The sequence below is a fragment of the Lygodium microphyllum genome, chromosome 13 (assembly GCF_053477565.2).
Source record: "Lygodium microphyllum isolate KBCC chromosome 13, Lygodium_microphyllum_v1.1.10, whole genome shotgun sequence".
Classification (NCBI taxonomy): domain Eukaryota; kingdom Viridiplantae; phylum Streptophyta; class Polypodiopsida; order Schizaeales; family Lygodiaceae; genus Lygodium; species Lygodium microphyllum.
Genome location: NC_141147.1, coordinates 67553197 through 67577345, shown reverse-complemented (window position 1 = coordinate 67577345; position 24149 = coordinate 67553197).

Genomic DNA, 24149 nt, shown 5'->3' with positions numbered 1-24149 from the left:
TCCTTGCGATAGCTTAAGTTCACATTCAATTATGATATCTTTTATGAGATTGACTTAGTGATGTAGCTATTTGGTTATATTGATGAATATTAGGTAGGCATTATGTCTGATAGGAAGTCCACTAGTTGCTTTTGTACTTTTCTTTGGGAGTAGGGCTATGACTTAGAGTAGTAAAAAATAGCTCAATGTTGCTTTATCAAGAAAAGAGGCAGAGTACAAGGGTGTTGATACAATAGCATGTGAGGTATCTTGGATGTGAAAGCAACTTGATGATTTGGGGATACAAATACATAAGAGAGTTGCCATTTATTGTGACAACATGAGTAGTATAAATAGTTTGCTAAGAACCCAACATTTCATACATGCATGAAACACATTGAGGTTCATTACCATTTCATTAGAGAGTGGGTCTTAGGAGGTGATATTGATCTCATATATGTGAGCATAGAGGAGTAGGTTTAGATATTTTCACCAAGGTCCTAAGAGCAAAAAAGCTTTGGCATTTTTGAAGCTTACTTGGAGTATAGGTCATGGAGTTTAGCTTGAGGGAAAGTGTTGGGATGTTGAGCTCAACATGAGATGGCACTCACCTATCAGACATAATGCCTCCATAAACTTCCTATCAGACATACTGCCTGATATATCCAATGTGATGCACACATATATTCATGAGAAACTTACTCGAGAGTAGACCTCTTGGCTTATGCATGCTATCTTTGTTTTACTTATATGGAATACATCATGACACAAAGTCTTTCATAGCCCTCCATGGACCTTTCCAATGAAAGCTTTTAGGAGTCCTATCTTAGGTTCTATATACCCCTAAGTGATCAGTTATTTGCAAAGAATGCATTTTCTCTATGCTCTTCTACTTAAATAGGAAAGTATAGGGGACAAAAATCTTGCTATAAAATCATATGAGACCGTTCTTAAGGTGAAAATGGAAAATTTTCTATAGTAAACCTTGTTTATATTTTTGAAAAAGGTGTCTAAAATCTTTATCCAAAGATAAGCCTCTTGTTATTCTTCAATCCAATGATGATGAAGTTCGGCCATAGAAGATAGTCTACAAATCCACGTTCTTGATAATGAATCTGCCACAATAATATCTTTGCCCCTAGCATAGGTAATATCAAAATCATAATTTTGAATAGTAGCCATGCATCTTTCTTGCTTTGGAGTGAGATTATTGTGTATGAAAATACTTATCCTATGGTCCATTCTCTATATCGAATTGACTGCCACCATGAAGATAAGAGTGTCATTTCTTAATAGCATGCAAGAAAACCAACATCTTTTAGTCATAGATACATTCATTTTCATCTGTTTGTCACTCAACTTGACTTTCAAAAGCTATGATCCCATGTTCTTGAAGTAGGATATCATCAATACCATGTCTACTAGCATCACACTAAATAGAAAATTCCTTTGAGAAATAAAGTTACCCTATAATAAGGGTGAGCAATCGTTTCAACTGATTGAAGCTAGGATCAACAATGGAGTCCCAAAATAATGCTTCCTTTTTCAGCCTATCTATCAATGATCTTGTTATAGTTGCATATTGTTTGACAACAAATCTTGGATAGAAAGAGCATAGACCTAGCAATCCATAGAGGGAAGCAGTATAAGTGGGTGTTGGTTAATTTGGAACACATTGTACCTTCTTGGATAATCCTGAATCCCCTGTTTGCTCAAAATGTATTCCGAATGCTCTCTCTAAAACATACAAATTGCTAAAATCTTCATTAAATGGCCACTTTCCTAAAGAGTGTCTATGCTCCATAGGCCAACCTAATTTGGGAGGCTTCAATCATCATAAAAACCCATGTGTAGTCCAATCCTTGGTTGGTAGACTTGGCCATAAGTAAAAATCTACTATGAAAGGTTGAAAATGCATCTTATTCTCCTTCTTAGATAGTAATTTGTATACCATGGTGATTGTAGCCCTCTTGCTTACCCAAAAGCTTCTAGTATTATCTGATAGTAGTAAACCATGCAAGGTACCCTCTTGCACTCTAAAATCTAGTCCTTTGAGCAAAGGATTTGTAGCTATTGCAAAAAATAAGGGGAAGTAAGGAGCATCCTTCTCTCACTGGCCTTTAAAGAGAGAATGGTTGTGAGAGATACTTCTTGATCATCACTCCAGTAGAAGCATTCTTAAAATAAAGTGCAAATCAAAGATATCTTAAGTAAAATTCCAATAATAGCATTAAATTTAGTTTCAAATCTAAGCTTTTTGATCACTTCTAGCAAAAAGTCCCACTTGAGCCTATCATAGGCTTTACCGTAATTCATGTTGATGAAGATGAAGTTACCTACCATTTCCCTAGTATGCTCAATGACTAACACCAAATTGAGTATGGTTAACACAAATTTCTTCATAAAATTCGATCTTTATGCCATCAAGGCCTGGAAACTTACCCTTTTCCATTTTCTTCATCTTATTTCTACCATAGTTTTCTTCGTTTTTCTCCTACATAAAGTCTTACTTTTACATATGCTTAAGATTCTTTAGTTATTTAAGCAAATCCTTTTCCTAGCCTTTTGATTAGGTCTTTAATTCCAATATATTATTTTCTCCACCTATTTTCAAGGATTCTCCAAAGTTCCTATCATTGAGAAAGGAACAAATGAATAAATGAATAAAAAGGAGAGACTTTAGTTTATAATGTAGGGAATAGATGTCATTCTATTGCTCCTTTTGGGCATAGAGCTCTTTGAATTTTGATCTATAGCATGCCATGGCTTAGTACTATTGGAATTGCCTCCTGCATTCTTTTCAACCATTTTCACACTTGAGAGTGCTTGGCTTGCTCCAGAATTATCGATGACTTGTTCTTACAATTTATAGAACAATAGGTTTATAAGATTGATAATAAGAATGATATGGTCTTGCGTATGTATGAGCCTCAAAATAAGAGTACGATCAAGACCACCTATGGCAACCATTTAAATTATGAAATAATTTTAGAAATACTCTCCCTATGGGTTACATTCTTTATGTTGGGGGTAAAGGAACCTGTGCCTAGCTGCCTATATATTAGTTACACTAACAATACCCGTATACTCATACACTTGTATATTGCATGGTGGATGCCCATCATTGTCACTTCATTCTTTATTCTTTTAGTGACTTTGAATAAAGTGAAGACCGATCACACATTGTGACTATTGGAGTTCCTAGATCTTCTCTCTCTCTCTCTCTCTCTCTCTCTCTCTCTCTCTCTCTCTCTCTATCCTTCCAACATAGCTCTTGCTTTTGCTCTGTGCTTCCACTTTAGGGATTACCTCCCTTCAGCTAGCACCAAATCCATTGTACTAGCATTGAGGAGCTCAACTCGACATTGCTTCATAGCTTGTGGAGAAAAGCTTTAGCTCACAGTTTTAATGGCAACCCATGGATTCTTCACCCCAAGTATACATTGAGGTCTACCTTCTCCCCAACTTCTTTCTATCAGGTTGAGGCTTATCCCAAGGCTTCCTAGGGACCTACTAAGCTTCCCTAAGCCTTCAATACAATCAATAGTAGAAACAACAATAGCAAAAAATAGCCCATGTGATTTGCACCTCGGTATCCTACTCTTTCTCCAACTTTATCCCACCTATCCCTATTCGAAGGCATTGCTTTGCATACCTAGCAATCATTCTTGACACTCCCTCGCATTGGTTACTTGAGTCTTAGAGCTCCCAACCTCCATTGTTGTTGTCATAAACAATAGACCTATTGTTATATAGCTCAGAACAGAGTTTTCTCAGACATTGGAGCTTGTATATGCTTCCCGAGATGCCCATATGCTTATGTATTGATGTTGCATACTTGGGGGATGATATGGCATTGATGTGAGATGGAATTGGAGTGATTGTAGCACTCTTTTTTGCTTAGTTTTATAGGGGTATTTTCATTGCTATTTATAACAGGGATGAATGCTATTTTATCTGTCAAAGCATATGCCTCTTGCTCTGGGATGCTTACTGATAATTTCAGGTGATGTACTGATGCTTATGGTTTATGTTACATGCTTGGTTATGCTTTCGAATCGACTTTGAGCTAAGATTGGGGATTTTGAATCTTGACATTAGCTATCATTCACTATTCTGTATGGTTATTTGATGCTCCAGTAAGAGCTTTGCAAGATACTTGGGTTAGATACTCATGGATGTGTGTTACTTAGATCTTGGATGTATGGATGCCTTCCACATAATGTTTGAGCTTTGTTTGCTTGTTGCATTTGACTTTCACTCTAGTGGGAGCCACTTCTTGACATTTGGAGATTACATTGACCTTTTGGTTACATAGTTGAGCTTGAGGATCTTATAATGAGACTGTGGGACTTAGTGATATGTGCATGCTTCTGTTATGCTTTATGTACACAATTGATGCTTAATGGGCTGATCTTACATTACTTTTGGACTAGCACCTATCTCTCTCACTCACAATGTTGTAAGTGATGTATGTATCTTGGTTGGTTATGTACTGAGCTTCTATGACATTGCTCAGCCTGTTGTGCCTCTAGTTGGTCTCTTCTGCTATCCATGAGATCTACTCTATGCATGATGGTTATGCCTATGAGATGTATCTTAGTCTGACAAACTAATTCTTTGACAATTCTTGGTGCCAATTGCATATTCACTCACTGCTAGTTGGAGCTATTCCTTGGGCAGTTGTAGTTTTTATCTTATATCAGTGATGATTGCCTCTCTTTAGCATTGATTCCTTACTATTGATGTACTTCATTTTCAACATGATATAATTGTAGTTTACTACATTATTTATGCAAGTAGTCAACTTCACTTTGATAGTTCTTTGCATTGAGTTTGTGGATAGTTCACTATTTGGTCCATATCCCTTGTTTTCAGCTTGATCTGGTGATGCTTTTAGGGCTATTTGCACTCATTATTACAATCGCCTATTTTGACAATTTGTGCACTTGTTTGCCTTCATTATGGCCGATGGCTTGATTAATAGTGCTATCTTTAATATTGACAAGTTGGTTGGCACCAACTATAGCTACAAGAAGGCCCAAATCTAGCAAGTTTTATTGTAGAAAATGCAAGTTAGGCCCTTGAAACATAAGGGTGTCAATCCCAAACTTATTAATGTAGATGTGCATTGAATTAGATGAGCTATGTAAGTCCATCATCATATCCCTCTCTAAGTAGGTGTTTTATAAAATTTTCTCAGATGGAAATTCCACATGGGAATTATGGGAAAAGATTCGCAATCTCTATGACAAACAGAGTCGCGCTTCTTAGAGAGTTCTCAAATGTATTGGTTGAAGCAACTCATGGACCTTCACATAAAGGAGAGCACTTCTATGTCAGCTTACTTAAATGAGTTTCATTCCATTACCAGCCATTTGTCTTTGCAAGGGATTAAATTTAAGGGCGCTCTTCTTCTCTTATTCATATTAGTTAAATTGCCTAAATCATGGGATACATTTCGTGCTACTATGTGTTCCAGCATACCTACTGATGGGTTACAATATTGCAGATATAGAGGGTGTACTCGACTGAAGAGGTTAATAAGAAGAATATTAATGCTTCACACACCTCTCACACTTTGACAGTTAGAGGCAATAATGGTAGGGGGTGGTAATGATAACCGTTGTAGAGACTCTCAGCAGTCTCACCCTCCATCACATGGACAGACTCGCACTAAGTCCTATGGTTATAACTCCTCATAGACTTATTATTATTGTGGGAAAGTAGGGTATATTTAACCATAGTGCCATAAAATGCACAAGGACAAGTGTAAAGAAAAGGGCAAGGATAAAGCACAAGAAAAAAATGATGATTGCAACATTGTACCGAGCAAGTGCAGTGTTAATATTAAAGAGATTAATGTTGTGCAAACTCATTTTTATGATGATTTCATACTTGAAACTTTTTCTCTTGATACTTTACTATTGATTGATACTTTGTCAATGTTGGTTGATAGATTTAGGAGCTTCTTTTCATGTGATCCCTCATAGAGAGTTCTTTCACTCCTATCACAATTTGATTGGATTTGTCCATTTGGGTAATGATCTGGTATTGGAGATAGTTGGTATTGGTGGTATCCAACTGCAATTTGATTCAAGTTGCATGTTTACTCTTCATGATGTACATCATGTATTGGCTCTCATCAAGAGCCTTATCTCTGCTGGCACTTTGGATGATGCAAGCTATCTAGTCTCTTTTGGTGATTCCTCATGGAAGTTTACTCATGGGAATCTTGTCATTGCATGTGGTGCTAAGTCCAATACTCTCTATCTCTTGCTTATATCTTAGTCAATTGACCATGCTTTGGTAGTGGATGCAGTTCTGCATGTATCTCATTGGCATCGTTGCCTTGGGTATATATGTCCTTGAAAGGAATGAAAATGCATACTCATTTATAGTATCTTATATCCATTGAGTGTAAGTATTTTGAGCCTTATAATCATTGTGGGAGCTTTCACTCAACCACCAAGACCCACGGACCACTTATTGTTTCAAGCATTCCAAGCCGAGCACTAATGGCTACCTCTCACATAGCCGACGCACCATCCATACGGGTGTAGTGAGCTTACCTCCATGCCGTTCGAGTTACCTCCTCTCCCGCGCACTCCGGTAGCTCCACGATCCAAGTGCAAGCTTCAAGCAAGCTCCATCCTCAAGCTCCATGCTTCAAGCTCCATTGCCGCGAGCATGACAAGAGAAGAGAAGAGAAGAGAAGAAGAGAGGAGAAGATGGAGAGCTTCTCCTCCTCGGTCCCTCGCCCTCACACACTCACTCCCTCACACTCTCACACTCCCTTTCTCAAGCACAAGCTCAAGCAAGCAAGAACAAGAAGAAGAAGAAGAAGAGGAGAGCTACTTTTGGCCACACACAAGAATGAGCTTCTCATTCACTTTTCAACTTTATATACAAAACCCTAAATTCCTTTTGGGCGGTCATCCCCTTTTCCCCATTTTTACATGGCCGGCTGTAGCCTAGGCCCTTTTTCCCATTGTCCTTCTATCTTCCTAGCTTCCTTTCCACCACCCATCTACATTTACAAATTGAACGGGCGGGTGAGAGCCCAACGCTCCTTGGATTAAACCATGATGCGCTTGCACTCTTTTACAAAAGTTTTGACTTGCGCTTTTCCTTGTGCGCCTTTCTCCCTTATTTAGGACTCTTCTCCTTGTGCGTCTTTGTCTTCAGTTTCTCTTTGCCTTGGTCTTTGTCTTTGTCTTTTGCTTTAGCTTTTTTGGATTTTCCACCTTTGTTCATTTGAGGGTTAACATTATTCCCCTCCTAGATGAGTGCCAGTCCCATGGCACTCACCGTTGTAGGTAGCAGGCTGTAGCATGCACCAAAGATGTGGGTGACAAGGACACCTGTGGTTTCCGTGGAGGAGTGTTGGTGGTGGTGTGAAAGAAGATCCTGGGGGCCTGTTGGTGGCCAAGGTGGCTGGTGGAAGGTTGTTGGAGTTGGTGGTAGGGCTATTCTGTGTTGGGGATTGCATTGATGGCCATCACAAGTATTGGTTTGTTGGGGATTCTGCACATGACGATTCTTTGCGGGCTTGTCGAATGGTAAGGGATAAGCATTCAGAGTTGGGTGTTGATGAAGAGCAAACGATACTTTCGTTGGAGTCTTCAACACCTGCAATTGAAAAACCTCTCATGTGGTCTCTCCCTAAGGGTAGTGCTAGTCTTCTCTATTGTGCACAAGACATAGTGCAATTAGTTTGGGAGACAGGTCAAACTCTAAGCAAGCTAAGAGTATTGTCCTGCACTTGAGGACCCAAACTATGTATATACTTTGGTGCAGGTATTATGTGAGTGCTTGTGCATACTTAGATATTACTTAGTTAGAAGATTGTCGGCCTGGTTCCTTGTATAGCAATGGGTCAGTGAAGCAAGGGGCTAAGTTGATGGAAAATTTTGTTGATGAAGACGGGGAGTACACTTGAAGATTTCTTGAGACATCATTATGGTCTTGTCAGGGCCATGTAGCATAATTGAGCTCCTTGATGTCTAGCTCTTGGTAGCTAGTGACTACTTGTAGTGCTTGAAAAGTATGGTGTAATTTTCCATTGTCTTTCATGCCTTGCTTATCACTGTTGATTCTAATGGCATTGAGATGGAGTGCAAAAGAAATGGCAAGTGGTTCAGGGTGACAAGTCTAACCATAGGTGAGGCGAGCTCCCTAGGTATGTCCTGCCCTTGATGTGCCTTGAACAATTGTGGGGGATGTACAAAGGGCTAGGGAATTAGGGACGGAGCCAACCGACCAAGGTCACTGGACGTACCTAATTTGAGGACCCCTAGGTGTGGTACTGTGATCATGTGCGTTTTTTTTTTCTTCTTCTTTTTCTTTTTCTTTTTCTTTCTTTCTTTCTTTCTTTTTTCTTTTCTTTTTTTTTCTTTTTTGTGTGGAAAAAGTGAATACAATCAATGCCATACATTGAGGCTGTTAGCCTTTCATTTGGAGGGGATTCAAAGGCTATGAAGAATTGATATTCAGAGATGATTGTGTCACCAGCCTTGATGCTAGAGGAACTGTTGTTGAGATGAAGAGATACACTTGAGATTTTGCAAACCTCTTTGTAACATGTGAGACATTGAACAATTGCGGTAGTACTTGAAGTGAGCTGTGCATGGACAAGGGCAGAGCATCTTGCAAATTGAATCCTGGATGATGAAGAGACATTCGCCCTTATTGAGAGTGTGGCTCCTGCCCGAACATAGAGTTTGGCAAAGAAGGAGGAGGTAATCGATGATTATGCTTTGACCATGCTCAGTTGCAATATGTGCTTTTTCTGCAGAGGTGTCCTTGGGTTCTCATCCAGTGGCATTTCCATCATGGCTTCTGTTTCTTGGTATTCCTGTCACTTCCCTCATAATGGTTCTTTGTGGGGTTGGTGGTCTTGCGGTGATTGGGCATTGAATACTTTCGCACAAAGACATGTATCATCCTGCATCCACTTGTCACTTCATGAGAGTATATGCATGGTATATGCCGCAACTATTATAAACTAGTGCAACGCAAGGAGAGATCACTTATTTGAATTCCATGGTGTTGACTTAGATACTTATCACCTGCGCTTGATTAGCTTCTTTTTTTTTGGCTAAAGACGTGAGATATATTAAACGCAGATATGAAAAGTTTGTACAATTGGGGAACATGTCAACACTTAACCATTAAATACAAAAAGTCATGGCCAGGTAGCATTTGATAAGCCTTTTATACAACATGGGGCTACTCTATTTGTATGAGGCGGGGTGAGTCTGGGTGGTCGAGCGATTGGGGCTCTGCTGGTGCGGGGCTCTCATGGGGTTGCGCAGGGAACATGTCAGCCGGGACATGAATGGTGTAGTCCCGGGCCACCACCGTTTCCAAAATGCCTTTAAATAGTTCATTGAATTCTTCCATGTCCTGAGCTGTCCTTTCTGCTCTTGTGCATCTGGTGCCCGAGCGTATGTTGGGGGTTTGTGCCACTGGTGTTGCCACGTTGTGTGAGCCTCCTTGAGCATCCGCTCCCTTGGCCTGCGGCTTCTTTGGCCTTCGTCTAGAGCAGTGTTGCTTAGGGCTGCATTTCTTGGAGTACCTTTTAAGAGTGGACACGTAGCGCACCGGCGGAGGGGCGTGTACTGCCTGTTTCCGTCGGCTGCGGAGAGCGTCCTTGCAAGCTAGCTGCCCTTGGTTCTCCATGTTTTTCTCGCGGGGGGCCTATAAGATGCGAATCAAGGATTAGGATTTGTTACATGATAAGACCATTCATATGTAAGGGATTATAGTGTAGGTTATCAAGCGCATAGGACGAGAAGGGGAGGGGTGGGGCATGCAGTGTTGTTGTAGAGGGATTGCCCCCGTGATGTATATTTAGCCTCCTGGCATTAGCAGATCTTGGTTCATGCCGAGTTACGTCAGCTAGTGGTCATGGATTTAGGCACGGCTCCTCCTCGGAAGGATAGACCAGAAAGGGAAGAAGGTGTATAGAAGGGGACTACACCCTGTCTACACCATCAAAGTTGTTGGTCAAGGCTTCCTATGGTGGTAATGTGGGTTGCGTGTCCTTCACTTGGAGGTGGGGATGGTCACACGGCTTTTAAATGCGTGATGAGAGGAGGACTTGAGAAGCTTAGCCTGTCAGACCCAACTCTTCTCCTTGCGCTTGCCTATCATTGCTTGTGTGTGTTGATATTGTTTATACATGGTGATACAAAAATCAGTGTTTATTTATATACATATTTATGAATCCATGTTACTTCACGAGGATAAGAACCAATTGTAGAACTCGGGGTTGTACTGGAGCATGGCACCACATGCATCCAGCACTCGTGCTAGCTTACTTAGTACTGATAGATATTTTGCCATATCAAGAAGCATGGACCCTTGTCCGAGTCTACTGGCAACATGTAGCTCCTCCTCAGTGAGAAATTTATCAAACAGAGAGTTTTCTCAGCTAGGTTCAGCCAAGTCTGTACCTCGAATGGTAGTCAGCACACTCGAAGGGAAATTGGTGCCACATAGGTTGGGTCTCTTTGAGACCGCCATTTAGCCAATCGCTCCTCAGAGATTGTCATGATTTGAGCCCCTAGTTTGGCCATTACAACGCGGTTCTCACACCAACGCTGTTCAAATTGACTTCGGACCTCTGTTAGTTGCTTGAGTTGCTCTATCTCTAAGAGATTTGGTTGGCAGAGCACATCATTGAACGTGACAGTTAAGCGCAGTTCGTCGGCTTCCTCGTCAGAGATGAGTCGCATGCGTTCATGCAGGAGTCTATCATAGTACTTGTTAAGATGTTTTTGCTCTTCCCAGGATAGAGGAAAGGACAAGTAATCTCCAAGTTGCTCCTTGGGGATTGTGCCCACGTCTGCAAGGATGTAGACTCGTGCGAACACCTTGAGCTTAGCATCCAACTCAGCCAAGCATTCTGTGATACTTCTATGTTCAACGAGGGCTTGCTCGGTTGCAATCTCATGCAAGGTTCTAGGAGTTTGTCTAGGCTTTAGCATAGCTAGGGGTTCATGCCTAATTGAGCAAGATTGGTCAACGCTAGGATTGCTCATGCTCTTGGGGTTTGCATGTTTCTCTTGAGGCTTCGTTATTGCATCATGGTTCTCCTTGGGTATGGCTGGTATGAATTCGTCATCCCATCGTGACAGTGTTGTATCCACTCTTGATTGGTCGATGTGAGTTCTATTGTCGGTGGATTGAGTGTTGAAAGCAACTGTTGATGGAAACAGCTGCTTTGATTTTTTAGAGCACACGGATGTGTCTGAGGTTTCACCGCTATTAGGAGAGACATCAATGGACTCACTGGTGGATGGACTTGATGCTTTATTCCCCAGCTCTCCAACGCTCTTGGTCTCAACGTTCTTGGGGTCCACAACCACCTGCAACTGTTGTTGTTTTCGCTGTTTTCTCCTCTTTTTCTTGGTCAGTGCAGGTGCATTTAATGGCTCAGGACCTTAGGCTAGTTCGACCGTTGATGTGCTTGGTTGGGCCTCAGCATTTCCCTTCTCTAGTGTGTCCTCATGGGACCTAGTCGTGGCCTGCGGAATAGCCTTGTTAGGTTGAGTGGTTCAATCCACCACCTCCTTGACCACATCTTTGAGAGGTTTCTCCTCAAGCCTAGGCTTTAGGTACTTAGGAAGGGCTGGAGTTGTTAATGAAGTTGGTTGTGACACCTCCTCCACATGTAAAATACTAAGGACACGTTCTGCAAGGGGTCTTGTCACGGCCAAGGGCTGTGACTACTGTGATCCCTGATTTGAAGTAGTAGCAGCTAGTTCAATGGACTTGCTACTATTGGTGGATTGAGGTGTCAAGTCCTTAGAGCAATTGGAAGTGGTCGTGTATTTTGTTTCCCTTAGAGCATTCACTTGCGTAGATCGAGTATCCGTTGATCTAGCCATGATGGATTGCACAGGCACATCCTTAGGTTGAGAGCTAAGGGTGGTGTCGTGTCCTGTCTCTTGGACATTTGGAAGCTTTGATGTAGGTCTAGATTGGGATTGAGTAGCCACACTTGACGAGTGTTGTGCTTCCTGTGTCCGTTTAGGGGAAGAGGGTGTAGGAGACTTGGGACTCCTAAGTGGCTTTGACACTGGCTTGGAGATTTGCTCATGGCTGTTAGATGATTTTGCTATTTGCTTTGTTGAGCATTTAATCTTGCCATGAGCAATGTTGTGCCTATGATGCCTGTTATCCTCTTGGGGAATCAACGCTTGGGCTTCTTTTGGGGTCTTCTATGATATTTGTAAGTCCAAAGGCCGTCCTTGGCATTGTCTCCTGACCTTCTTATTTCCGGCATGGCCTCACTCACTGGTTCTCGTTGTTCGACCCCTGTGCTTGTATTAACTCTTTCAACAAGTCCTTGCTCTCGTTAGCATGCTTGACTGTTATGTCAGCACCTTGCTTGCCTTTCCCTCGAGGTTCGATGAGGTCACCCTTGCTAAAGGTTGTGACTATCCTCACACCTGGTAGTGTCAGGTGTATCCTCTGTGCTACATAGTCAGCCTCACACTTGGTCACCCTTTTGAAGGGTCTTCCTAGGAGGGTTTCTTTCCCGCAGCGCACTATTTGGAGGAACATGAAATAGGATAGGCAAGCTTTACATTTCAATTGTCGCAAGGATCTTGCACTTCCCCATGAGTGTTTGTGGGCATCCGCCATAAGGGCTAAGAGTTGCACTAGTCGGTGTGAGCTCTGGTTGGCCTAGTAGGGTCCATGATTCATAGGTCAAGATGTTAAAATCTGCTCCTTCATCAATCATAGCATCAATAGTATGCTCTCTTTTCACGATGAGTTTGACCCTAAGATAAGCAGGTGGTACTATGTATTCATCTTCTGGGTCCTAGCTTGTAAATTTAAGCCTTTTGACAGATGCCCTTGAGTCCCCACTTGCATGACCAGACGTGGATTCTCCACCAATGTCTTGGGTTGTCTGTGTAGTGTTGCTCAAGGTACATCTCTCGTCAAGAGTGTCATGTCTAGTCATCTTGGCATTTGTAGCTTGCTCATGTTGCATTTCGCTCTGATTTGTGTTCTAGATACCTGTCCGATTTTCAAGAATTCAATTATCAGAATCGTACATTCGATTTTGGGTTGGTCCGATCGGCCCAGTGGTCCGATTTTGGTCACGTCTGATTCTGGGACTCGGATCGAAAAAGTGGTCCGATTTTCAAAGTGGTCCGATTTTGGGAATTGGATCGGACAGGGTGGTCTGATTCTGGCGGACTAGTCCAATTTCCAAAATCGGACGGGATGGTCCGAGTGGTTCGAGTCCGAGTGTCCGAGTGGTCCGAGTCCGAGTTGTCTGAGTGGTCTGAGTCCGAGTGGTCCGAGTCCGAGTGGTCCGAGTCCCAAAATCGGACGGGTTGGTCCGATCGGACGGTTGTCTGAGTGGTCCGATTCTCAAAATCGGACATCCGATTTTGAGACTCGGACACTGAATTGGGTGTCCGATTCCACCGACCCGAACACACTTTCGACCATGAAATCGTCCAAAATCTTAAGGTATTGCTTATTGTAAGCTACAAGATTCCACAGGAATGATGCTGGAGTGATGGGAAAGAGATATATATACCTGGGATAGCCAATAAACTCCAAAATACAAATCAGCAAACAAATCAAACCCTCATGCCTTGTTATGACAGCAGAAACCCTAATGCTTGTTTTTCTTCTTTTTCTTTGTTTTTTCCTACCCTAATGCATCCAAATCACAAAGTAAATACCTACACTACTTCATTCCACGACATAAATCTCAAGAAAGCAAAAAACCTACTTGCCAAGGAGATCGAATACCATCTTCAACCCCCTCCCTTCCTACCTATCTCAAGCACCGGTTCGGCGAAAGCCCTTACTTCGATGCTCGATTCGAAGCGCGCAAGCGCTCAAGGCTTGAATCCGTTGTCCCGGCAACGGAACCAAAATGTGGGAGCTTTCACTCAACCGCCAAGACCCACTGACCGCTTATTGTTTCAAGCGTTCTAAGCTGAGCACTAATGGCTACCTCTCACATAGTCGACGCGCCATCCATATGGGTATAGTGAGCTTACCTCCATGCCGTTCGAGTTACCTCCTCTCCCGCGCACTCCGCTAGCTCTACGATCCAAGTGCAAGCTTCAAGCAAGCTCCATCCTCAAGCTCCATGCTCCAAGCTCCATTGCCGCGAGCATGACAAGAGAAGAGAAGAGAAGAGAAGAAGAGTGGAGAAGATGGAGAGCTTCTCCTCCTCGGTCCCTCGCCCTCACACACTCACTCCCTCACACTCTCACACTCCCTCTCTCAAGTACAAGCTCAAGCAAGCAAGAACAAGAAGAAGAAGAAGAAGAGGAGAGCTACTTTTGGCCACACACAAGAATGAGCTTCTCATTCACTTTTCAACTTTATATACAAAACCCTAAATCCCTTTTGGGCGGTCATCCCCTTTTCCCCTTTTTTACATGGCCGGCCGTAGCCTAGGCCCTTTTTCCCATTGTCCTTCTATCTTCCTAGCTTCCTTTCCACCGCCCGTCTATATTTACAAATTGCACGGGTGAGAGCCTGGTGCTCCATGAATTAAACCATGATGCACTTGCGCTCTTTTACAAAAGTTTTGACTTGCGCTTTTCCTTGTGCGCCTTTCTCCCTTATTTAGGACTCTTCTCCTTGTGCGTCTTTGTCTTCAGTTTCTCTTTGCCTTGGCCTTTGTCTTCGTCTTCTGCTTTACCTTTTTCGGATTTTCCACCTTCGTTCATTTGAGGGTTAACAATCATTGTTTATATGGCAAGTAGACATATAATATGCATAAAAAGTATGGTATGATATACAAGCATGATTCTTTGGCTCTTGTTTATTTGGATATATGTGGTTCATGCCCTGGAAGTCTTTAGGTGGCGCAAAGTATTTCATTACTTCCATTAATGACTATACACATAAGATCTAGGCATATCCTATTAGGTATAAGCCAGAAGTCTTGGCTACATTTCAGTGTTAGCTTGCATTGGTTGAGAACCAGTCTAGGTATAGGCTGACATGCCTAAGGTCAAATAATGGGGGCGAGTATGTCTCTAAAGCCTTTGAGCAGTTTTGTGACAAGAGGAGTATTAAGCAGGTGTCAATTAACCAACTTGTACATCCCACCCCAAAATGGTATGGGCTACGTGCATGAGTAGGACAATTTAGGAGTGAGGTTGTAGTATGCTTAGCCAGGTAGACTTACCACAATATTTTTGGGTTGAGGCAGTTACTAATGCCATACACATGATAAATTGGTCCCCATGTACTGGTCTTAAGTATCAGTTTGGAGAGGAGATATGATCTCGAAAACCTCCCTCATATGCTCATTTGTGTATCTTTGGTTGTGAGGCTTTCTACCATGTACCGAAGGACAAGTGCAATAAGATAGATGCATCTTTCTTGGTTATGGGGATGCAGGTGAGATGGGGCATTGCCTATGGGATCCATAGGCTCAGATGATTATCCACAACCATGATATTGTTTTCCATGAGGAGAAAATGCATAAACATCCAAAGTATGTCATTGAGGTATGCAGGGTGATATTTCAAGAGGATCCTCTTGTGACTATGTAGCTAGCTAGAGAGCTTGTTGCAATAGCAACTCATGCCCTGATAGCCCAGTTCCCTGATGCTCAATAGGATGTATAGGTCCAATAGCTAGCTTTGAGGCAATCTACTAGAGATAGATGATAGCCCCTATGCGATTTGAGCTCTCTATGGATTATGTTACCATGATAGATGTTGGTGAGCCTCTTACTTATGATGAGGCCATGTGCACAAGTAATAGTCACTCTTGGGAGAGGGCCATGCAGTCAGAGTCTGACTCACTTCAGAAAAATCATGCATGGGATTTTGTTCATTTTCCTAGTGGCAAGTGTACTTTTCTATGCAAGTGGAAGTACAAGCTTAAAAATACCAGTGGATGCCCCAAAGTAAGATACAAGGCTAGTTTGGTTGCTAAGGGCTTCAAGCAAGAACATGGTGTTGGCTTTGATGAAGTCTTTTCTCTTGTTGTGAAGATAACTATCCTATGCTTGGTACTGGCTTTGCTTGCTCAGCTTGACTTGGATCTTTATCAGATGGATGTCATGATGACTTTTCTTCATGGGAACTTGCATGATGATATTTATATGGAGTAACCTAAGGGCTTTGCAAAACATGGCAAATAACACCTAGTGTGCAGATTGAGGAGAGCCTTTATGGCCTTAAGCATGCACCTAGGGAATGGTACCACAAGTTTGATGCCTTTATTCATTCACATGGATATTCTCGCAATGATATGGATTTCTATGTATACATGAAGAAGGCTCATGATGGTAGCCTTATTATTTTGATCCTCTATGTGGATGATATGTTGATTGCTGGGAGTTCTCATGATGAGATGGATGCCTTGAAAGGTCAACTCAAGAAGAGATTTGAGATAAAGTACATGGAATAAGTCTCACATATTCTTGGAATGTGCATTATGCACGATCACTCTAAGGGTCTCATGTACTTATCATAGAAGGAGCACATCCAGAGGGTTTTTTAGCGTTTTCATTTGGAGGATATTAAGACTATTGGTTATCCTTTACCTTCTTACATGAAGGTTAGCCAAGACAATTATCTACACTCTGATGAGAAAAAGCCCAAAATGTCCAAGATCCCTTATGCATCCACAATGGGCAGTTTGATGTATGCCATGATAGCCACTCATCATGACATAGCATTTGCAATGGGAGTTGTGGCACGCTATATGTCTATACTTGGAAGATGGCATTGGGATGCAATCAAGGGTATCATGAGGTACCTAAAAGACACAATAGCTATATGCATATGTTATGGTGGCCGTGATACAGGAGTCATGGGATCTCCATGGGATACACTGACTCTGATTATACAAGATATGCAAACAATAGGAAGTCCACCTCTAGCTATGTCTTCACCTTTGTTGGAGGTGTTTTTTCTTGGATATCTAGGGTGCAATAATTCCATGGCCCTATCGATTTTACAGAGGAATAGTATGTTGCAACTACTCATGCTTGCAAGGATACTCTATGGTTAGGCCAAGAGACCGTGGTATTACTAATGTGATCCAATTCTATGAGTACCATTCAGTTGGCTAAGAGTCTGGTCTTCCATATGAATAAAAAACACATTAAGATATGTTGCCACTTCATCAGAGAGGTAATTGAGGACAAGTCTATTGAGCTTGTCAAGATCTCAACTAACCAAATTCCTATAGGTCTACTCACCAAAAGTTTCTCAGGGGAGCAATTTACCTTAGGAAATTGATGGGCATTGGATGAGATGACATCTTGCCTCATCCTATTGTACTTATGTACATTTGTACTTTGTCACTTTTTTTCTTGTTCTCTTCTCACTAGGGGCACATTCGCCTTCAAGTGGGAGGTTGTTGGGGATAAAGGGTCATATGCCTAGCCACATGTTTATTAGTTACACTGACAATATCCGCATACCCGCACACTTGTACATTGCAAGTGGCAAGCACCCATCACTATCTCTTCATTCTTTTTTTTTTCACTGACATTTAAATAAAGGGAAGGCCTGACACATATTGTGACTATTGGAGTTCCCACATCGTGTGTGTGTCTCACTCTCTTGATGTTGCTCCTTCCACCATAGCTCTTGCTTCCCCTCCATGCTTCCACTTCAAGGCTCACCTCCCTTCACTTTAGTCACAACCCATGAGTAATTAAATGTCAAATTATGCATGAGAAAAATAATAATTAATATTTATTCTATTGATAATTTCTTATGTTTTATGCATGGTTTATCTCTACAACACTACTAAAGGAAATGTCATCACATAAGTTGTGTTGTGGTGTTTTTTAGGAAACCACATCAAGTGGAGGAGGAAGGTCCTTCTTTAGACACCCAAGAAATCCCTACTCATCATTTACCACAACTATTTGACATAGGTTAGCATGCCCATATGATGCCTAGGAGCATGAAGAACAACAGGATAAGAATAATGAGCATGAGGAACCCAACAAATAAAATACATTGCGTAATTGCATAACTCAACTCTTGGATGGAAGGGATCCACCAATGATTGCACAATCTCAATATTTGCCATGCAAATCCAAGAGGATGAGCAAAGGAGGGTCCAATAACTTTTTGTCAACTATGCATATGAGATGTGCACATTTGATGGCTTTTGCCTAATTGAATGATCATTGAATTTCTATAATATAATTATGAAATAAATTTTCTTAAAGGGAATCAATTCTAGCATTCATTTCAAAAAATAATCTCTAAAATATATTATTGTGATTACTAATATTGATGCACCTATTCTTTCATGCACCATTTTAATGAAGAATGTGCCAGTTGGACAATAAAGGGATATACTTGGTTACATGTGTCTGAAGTATATTTGTCCTTGTGTTAAGAGTCATTGAAGATGGGCCCACCATGTGGGAAGGCCTTGCTTCATTCCATGGGCTAGCCATGTCCGAAGGTCACACTAATTGAACTCCTCTTCCCAACATAGCACACTCCATGTGAGTGTCATCTCTTCTATCATCATGATAGATTTTTTACCATACATCAATTCAACAGGCATATATCTTGTAACGTCACTATGAGTTGTTTTTGTCAGCTCACAAAGCATAAGGGAGCAATCATGGTCACTCTTTTACCTTCTCTCCACATGCTTTTGCCAATGCCTTCACAATAGGTGGATGAACTCTTTCACTATTTCCATTTCCTTCAGGGTTATAAGATGGAGTTAAAGCGACCTTTATCCCCAACCGTGCAAAGAAATCATGAGCTTCATCTACATCCAGATCACCCCTATCTGCTATAATTTTTTCCACGCAGCCATATCAATTAAAAAAACGCTTCTAAGAGAAAAGTACACAATGCATTTGCTGTCTTAGTACATAGAGCTCTCCCTTCCACTTGATTAGTCAAGTCTTCACAAGCAAGTACAAGATATCTCATTTGCCAAAGACCTGTAGGCATCGTGACTAGATCCACCACCCACTCAAAATGAAGAGACAATAGATATGTGGACTGCAATCCATCTTGATGTCTCACAGATGAATACATTTGACATGTCATACATGTTTCCACGATGGCACAATAATAATTAAAATAAACTCTCTATTCACAATGTATACATGTGCTACATACACATTCAATTGTAATTAAAAATGAACCCTTACCGTCATCCATGCATGCACTTTTTGCACCAAACATCATGTAAATTATAACAATGAAGTGTTATTTTTTTCCTTTCATATTATATATTGTTAGATCCAATTTATCTTTAGAAGACATTTTTGGGTTGTGGATTTGTTTGAGCTGGAGTTGACGATTGAAGATGGTTACTTTAGAGCTTTTATTCTCTTTTTCCAAGGTCGCGAGGACACTCCATTATTAAGTGTGGAGATATGTTGAGGACTAAATTGATTGGTTTTTTTGAGTTGGAGATATTCCATGCCACTTTCAAAGGCATGAAGTTTTAGTAGTATGAGAGACAAGCAACAGAAACTTTTGACACATGGGACAACCTAAAGGTGGAATTTCTTACCAAATTCAGGTGTGAAGGTTTTGAAGAGTGGATGCGAGAGGAGTTCATGTACTTAAGCTAGTCCTTTGGAGAATGGGTGGAAACATATGTCTCTAGAATGGAATCCATACTAAAGAGATAGACCAACCATAACTTGGATAAAGGCATCCAGAAAGGGAGTTTTTCTTAGAGATCTACAACCAGAAATTTGTATGTTTGTGGAGCTAAGAAAACCAATCAACCTACAAGCTATACTGAAAGGTGAAAAGACTATATGATCAAGTTGATGCAAGGCCATTGATGACCTTAGGAAGAGGAGTCTTACCTCCTTCCATGCCAAGAATGGTATACCCACCAAATGCAATCCCAGGGACTATTTCCTATCTCTATCCTCAAATATAAATAGCATCGATATACAGTGCATCGAATGCATAGTGGTCACAAACAACGATGCCTCAAATGATGGTTCAACCACAATAACAATGATCTCAAACCGTTCCCCCAACGGCAACTCAACAACAATATGTGGAACACTACCAATTGGAACTAGCAACCAATAGTCCAAACATGAACTCTGAATTAGAATCAAAACAAAGGACTCTCTGGGCCCCAACCCAACCAATAGTCCCAACATGAACTCTGAATTAGAATCAAAACAAAGGACTCTCTGGACCCCAACCCAACCACTCTATGCACTAATTACAAAGACTTCCCAATACCCTACTTCGAGTACTCTAGGAGGAGAAAATTTGAAGGACTATTTGTCCAATTTAGTTACATGCATCAAGAAAGAGCTGATGGATGTGATTATAGAATAGTTACAAACACTGAAAGTATATGCCGTTAGCATATCTAGTACCATAAGAGGTGGAAGAGATGTGATGCGATCAAACAGTGGTGCAAAAAGTGCCATCAAGTGGGACATTTAGCCATTGAATGTACCCGAAAACCAATTATTTTTGGAGCCTTTTGTCCATATTGCCTAAAAAAGAACCACACATAGGATATCTACTCTCTAAAGGAGATGCATGACATAAAGAAGATAGATGAGAAAGTAGTGTTTAACCTGCTGGAATCCAAGATAACAACCTAAGATATTAACCCAAGTCCTAGAGATTTTGGTCCTAATTTTGGCCCAAGAAGGTTACCTACCCAAAATTACAAAGGAAAACTATTTGGTGGTGGATAAAGATCAGAAGTGGAATATTATAGATGTGAAGAGAAGGGTCACATCTCCCCAAACTATTCAAACCCTAGAAGGTCAGTGGACTACAAGCCCTTATGTAGTCAATGCAAAGAAGGAGACCACACTACCCAAGAATGTCCTAGTCCAGTCCTTGTAAAGGCCAACTCCATTCATAACCAATAGAAGACCTAAGAAGTTGCCTCCAACCTTATAGAACTAAAAGTTGCTCTAGTCACACATGCCAAGAAAAGAGAACCAATTGTTCCAAAAGAGAATGTTCCCCTTGCCAAAGCTATGAAGGTAAAGCTCCCAACAGTGGTTCGCAAAGATTATTGGCTCACTTGCTTGGTAGTGAAGCAAACTCTCATGGTACATCTTACCCTCTATTTCTGGGAAGACTATGGATATTTGAAGAAAGAGCAAGGATTGATTAGTTCAAAGGAATCCTAACCCTAAGGAAGGAACCAAATAAAGTGGTGTTGAAACTATATGGTGCTCGGAAAAGATGTGGATCCACCTCCATAGAGATTTCATGTGACTCTTTTAATGAGGCTACAGATGGAACATCAATAAATGAAGATGTTATCAAGTACATTTTTCCAAAGAAACTAGAAGCATGGTCCTTGACTTTGGGCACTATAAGCTAACTCTCAACATAAGTGAAGTATGTAGATTATGAAAGCAAAGTGGAAGAATCTATCCAACCAAAAGACGATACAAATGAGAATGAAGTCCCAAAGGCCACATAAGTTAAAGATCCCATGTTGTTGGATACAATGACTATGGTACCCTTTGGACTTGTAAATGGACCTTATCATATGCAAAAGATTTATAAGATGTGGATTAAGAAAAATAAGCCTTCCTTTAGCAGTGGCTCTTGTTGCCCCAAACTACCCTTCTCAAGAAAGGATGATGCTGATGCACCTTGCCAACAAGCACTAGTCCCACAGCCCGAACATAATTTAGGTGGTCCTTGTTATGTGACATTCCTGGGATGCACCCTCAAAAGATGATTTTTCGAGCCAAGAAGTAATTAACTCTCAAACAAACATAGAAATAACCTTAATACCATTTCAGCATTCCAATTACCTACTTAGTCAATAAAAAAGTTTTCTTTTGCTACTTTCTATATTTTCATGTTTCTCTTTATCTTTAAGGAAGAATGTGCTCCTTTTTTTCATTTTTCTCTCTCCTCCCCCTCCCCCTCTCTCTGCTCCTCCTGCCTCCTTCCATTTTCTCTCTCCTTCCTGTCCCCTCTTCTCCATCTTTCTCTTCCTCCCTTGCGTTCTCCTCTTCCCCCACTCGCAGCCACTCTTCTTCCCCTGCCAGTAGAAGCTGGTGCCTCCTCTTACCCAGCCCACAACCACCTCGCGTCAATGGGCCTCCAATTTCAAAATACGTATGTCATAAGGCGCGATTTCATGAATAAGTCATAAATTTTATCGTTTTATGATAAATTTTAATTGAAAATGGTTGAAAATGATTGTATTTGGTTGTGCAAATGCTCTGATTTATAGGCCATGCTAAAGTAATCAAGAACAATCAGTCATATAATGATTTTATGCTGCTAAACACACAAAATCTACAACTATACAATTTGAGAAAAACTATGTGTTTTTGGGGTTTTATCGTGCCTATATTGTTCATATGGGTTGAAATATAATAAGAAAATCATTCTCAGTAAGATCAATTAATCTAAACTAGTAAAAATCTATAAATATCAATAAATTTATAAATAAATATAAAATAATAAAAATAGATTTTTTACATTCAAAAAGTAAGAAAAAATAAGCTTTATGTTTGTGAATGCATGGTAGAGTTGAAGCATAAGGTTTAGTCTCAGTTCAACCCTATCTATATGTTAAAGTGGGTTTTTATTGCTTTCATAAAAGAAAATATATGAAAAGTATGCTTTAAACTTACTAATGGATGCATAACTCTAAATGGTAAGGAAGAGAAGGGGGTTGTTTAGTGTTTTAAGTATGCTAAATTATAATGTTTCTATGATGCATGGCATATAGGGTATGTTATTATCTAAAATTAAAAGGGTCTAGTAGCATGAGAATGCTTGGTGTACTACTAGCCCTAAGCAACGTAGCAATCGCAGATTAGAAGAAAATCATGAAAAGAAATGTCTTTGCACTTTCACGATGCTGATTGCTAATGAATAAACTTGTTTAAGCATGGTAGTCATACACAATTGCATTGCATGCACCAAATGGTATCATCCTAGATGCATATCAAGTGTTGTTATCATCGATGATCTACGTTGAGACTGTGAGGTGCCCTATGATGTAGGGTTAGAGGTTTGGTTCCTTGGGGGGAATATTCAATGAGGACTATCTATTATCTCCTGGATCAATTCATTAAAAAAGTGGAGCTTGTTTCAAATGTGTTCTATGTGTTCACGGTGCACCTTGGGGCCAATCCTTGAGGTGTAAGAGAGCTGTAGTTGTGGAGCCACAGTGATCAACCAAGGGGTGCTCCCTTTGTGTGTGCTTACGTGGTATATAACACCAATATGTTCAGGGACTACCTCTAAGGAGGAGTGTGGGGAAGGATTATCCGTTGGACTACAAATCATACAAATGCAAAACTTCTACATTCGAGGTTAGGATATTATATCCCTTGGATGCTCTTGGTGGCCGCGAGGTTGTGTGGTGGGGTGGTTTGAGATGTGTAGTAAAGGCCCAGCTATTATGCTAATAATGAGATCTTAAAAATCTCCTTTAAGTACAATTTTAGCCAGCCACAACACTTTTCCATCTCTTCATCAATGACATAGCTACTAATGAGGAATGAGAATGGCTATCTTCTAACTAAGTAATACATAAGTATTCACGTGCACTCACATAATACATGCACTTTACATTAGAATAGCTTTTGCCCAAAAACATCCCTTCATAAAAATAGAATAAGATTTTGCTAACTTTTCTTATGTGGGTCCAAAACAAGGGATTATTTTAAAATACCAATTTTACACATTATTTTACATAACAAAGGGTGCCATATAAACGGGTCATTTACAAATTTAAAGATTGAATAGAGAAGGGGTGCATTTTATTTCTCAAAAATTTACTGATAGTGTATTTTAAAAATGGGCTTAAATGCATGTGATATAAATGGGTTTATATATAGTGAAACCTCTTGAGCAATAAATAAACCAAATGCCAAGAATAAATAGAAATAAATATAATGATCTAAAATAAGCTAAATGTTCATCCCAACACCACAAACATATCTATCACCTATCTCTATACATAAATGAGTTTAATAACACATGGAAATATGTGAGAATCAATAACAATAAATCATTTTTCATCAACACTCAAAATGTAAATTATCAAACAATGATTGTCACAAAACTAAATAGTTAAGGGTATACTCCAATGGCACTCAATTATGAAAAGAGTGTGAGTAGGAACTCTTTTTTCACATGAATATTAATGCTAGTTTATGTGTATATTACAAAATCACCTTC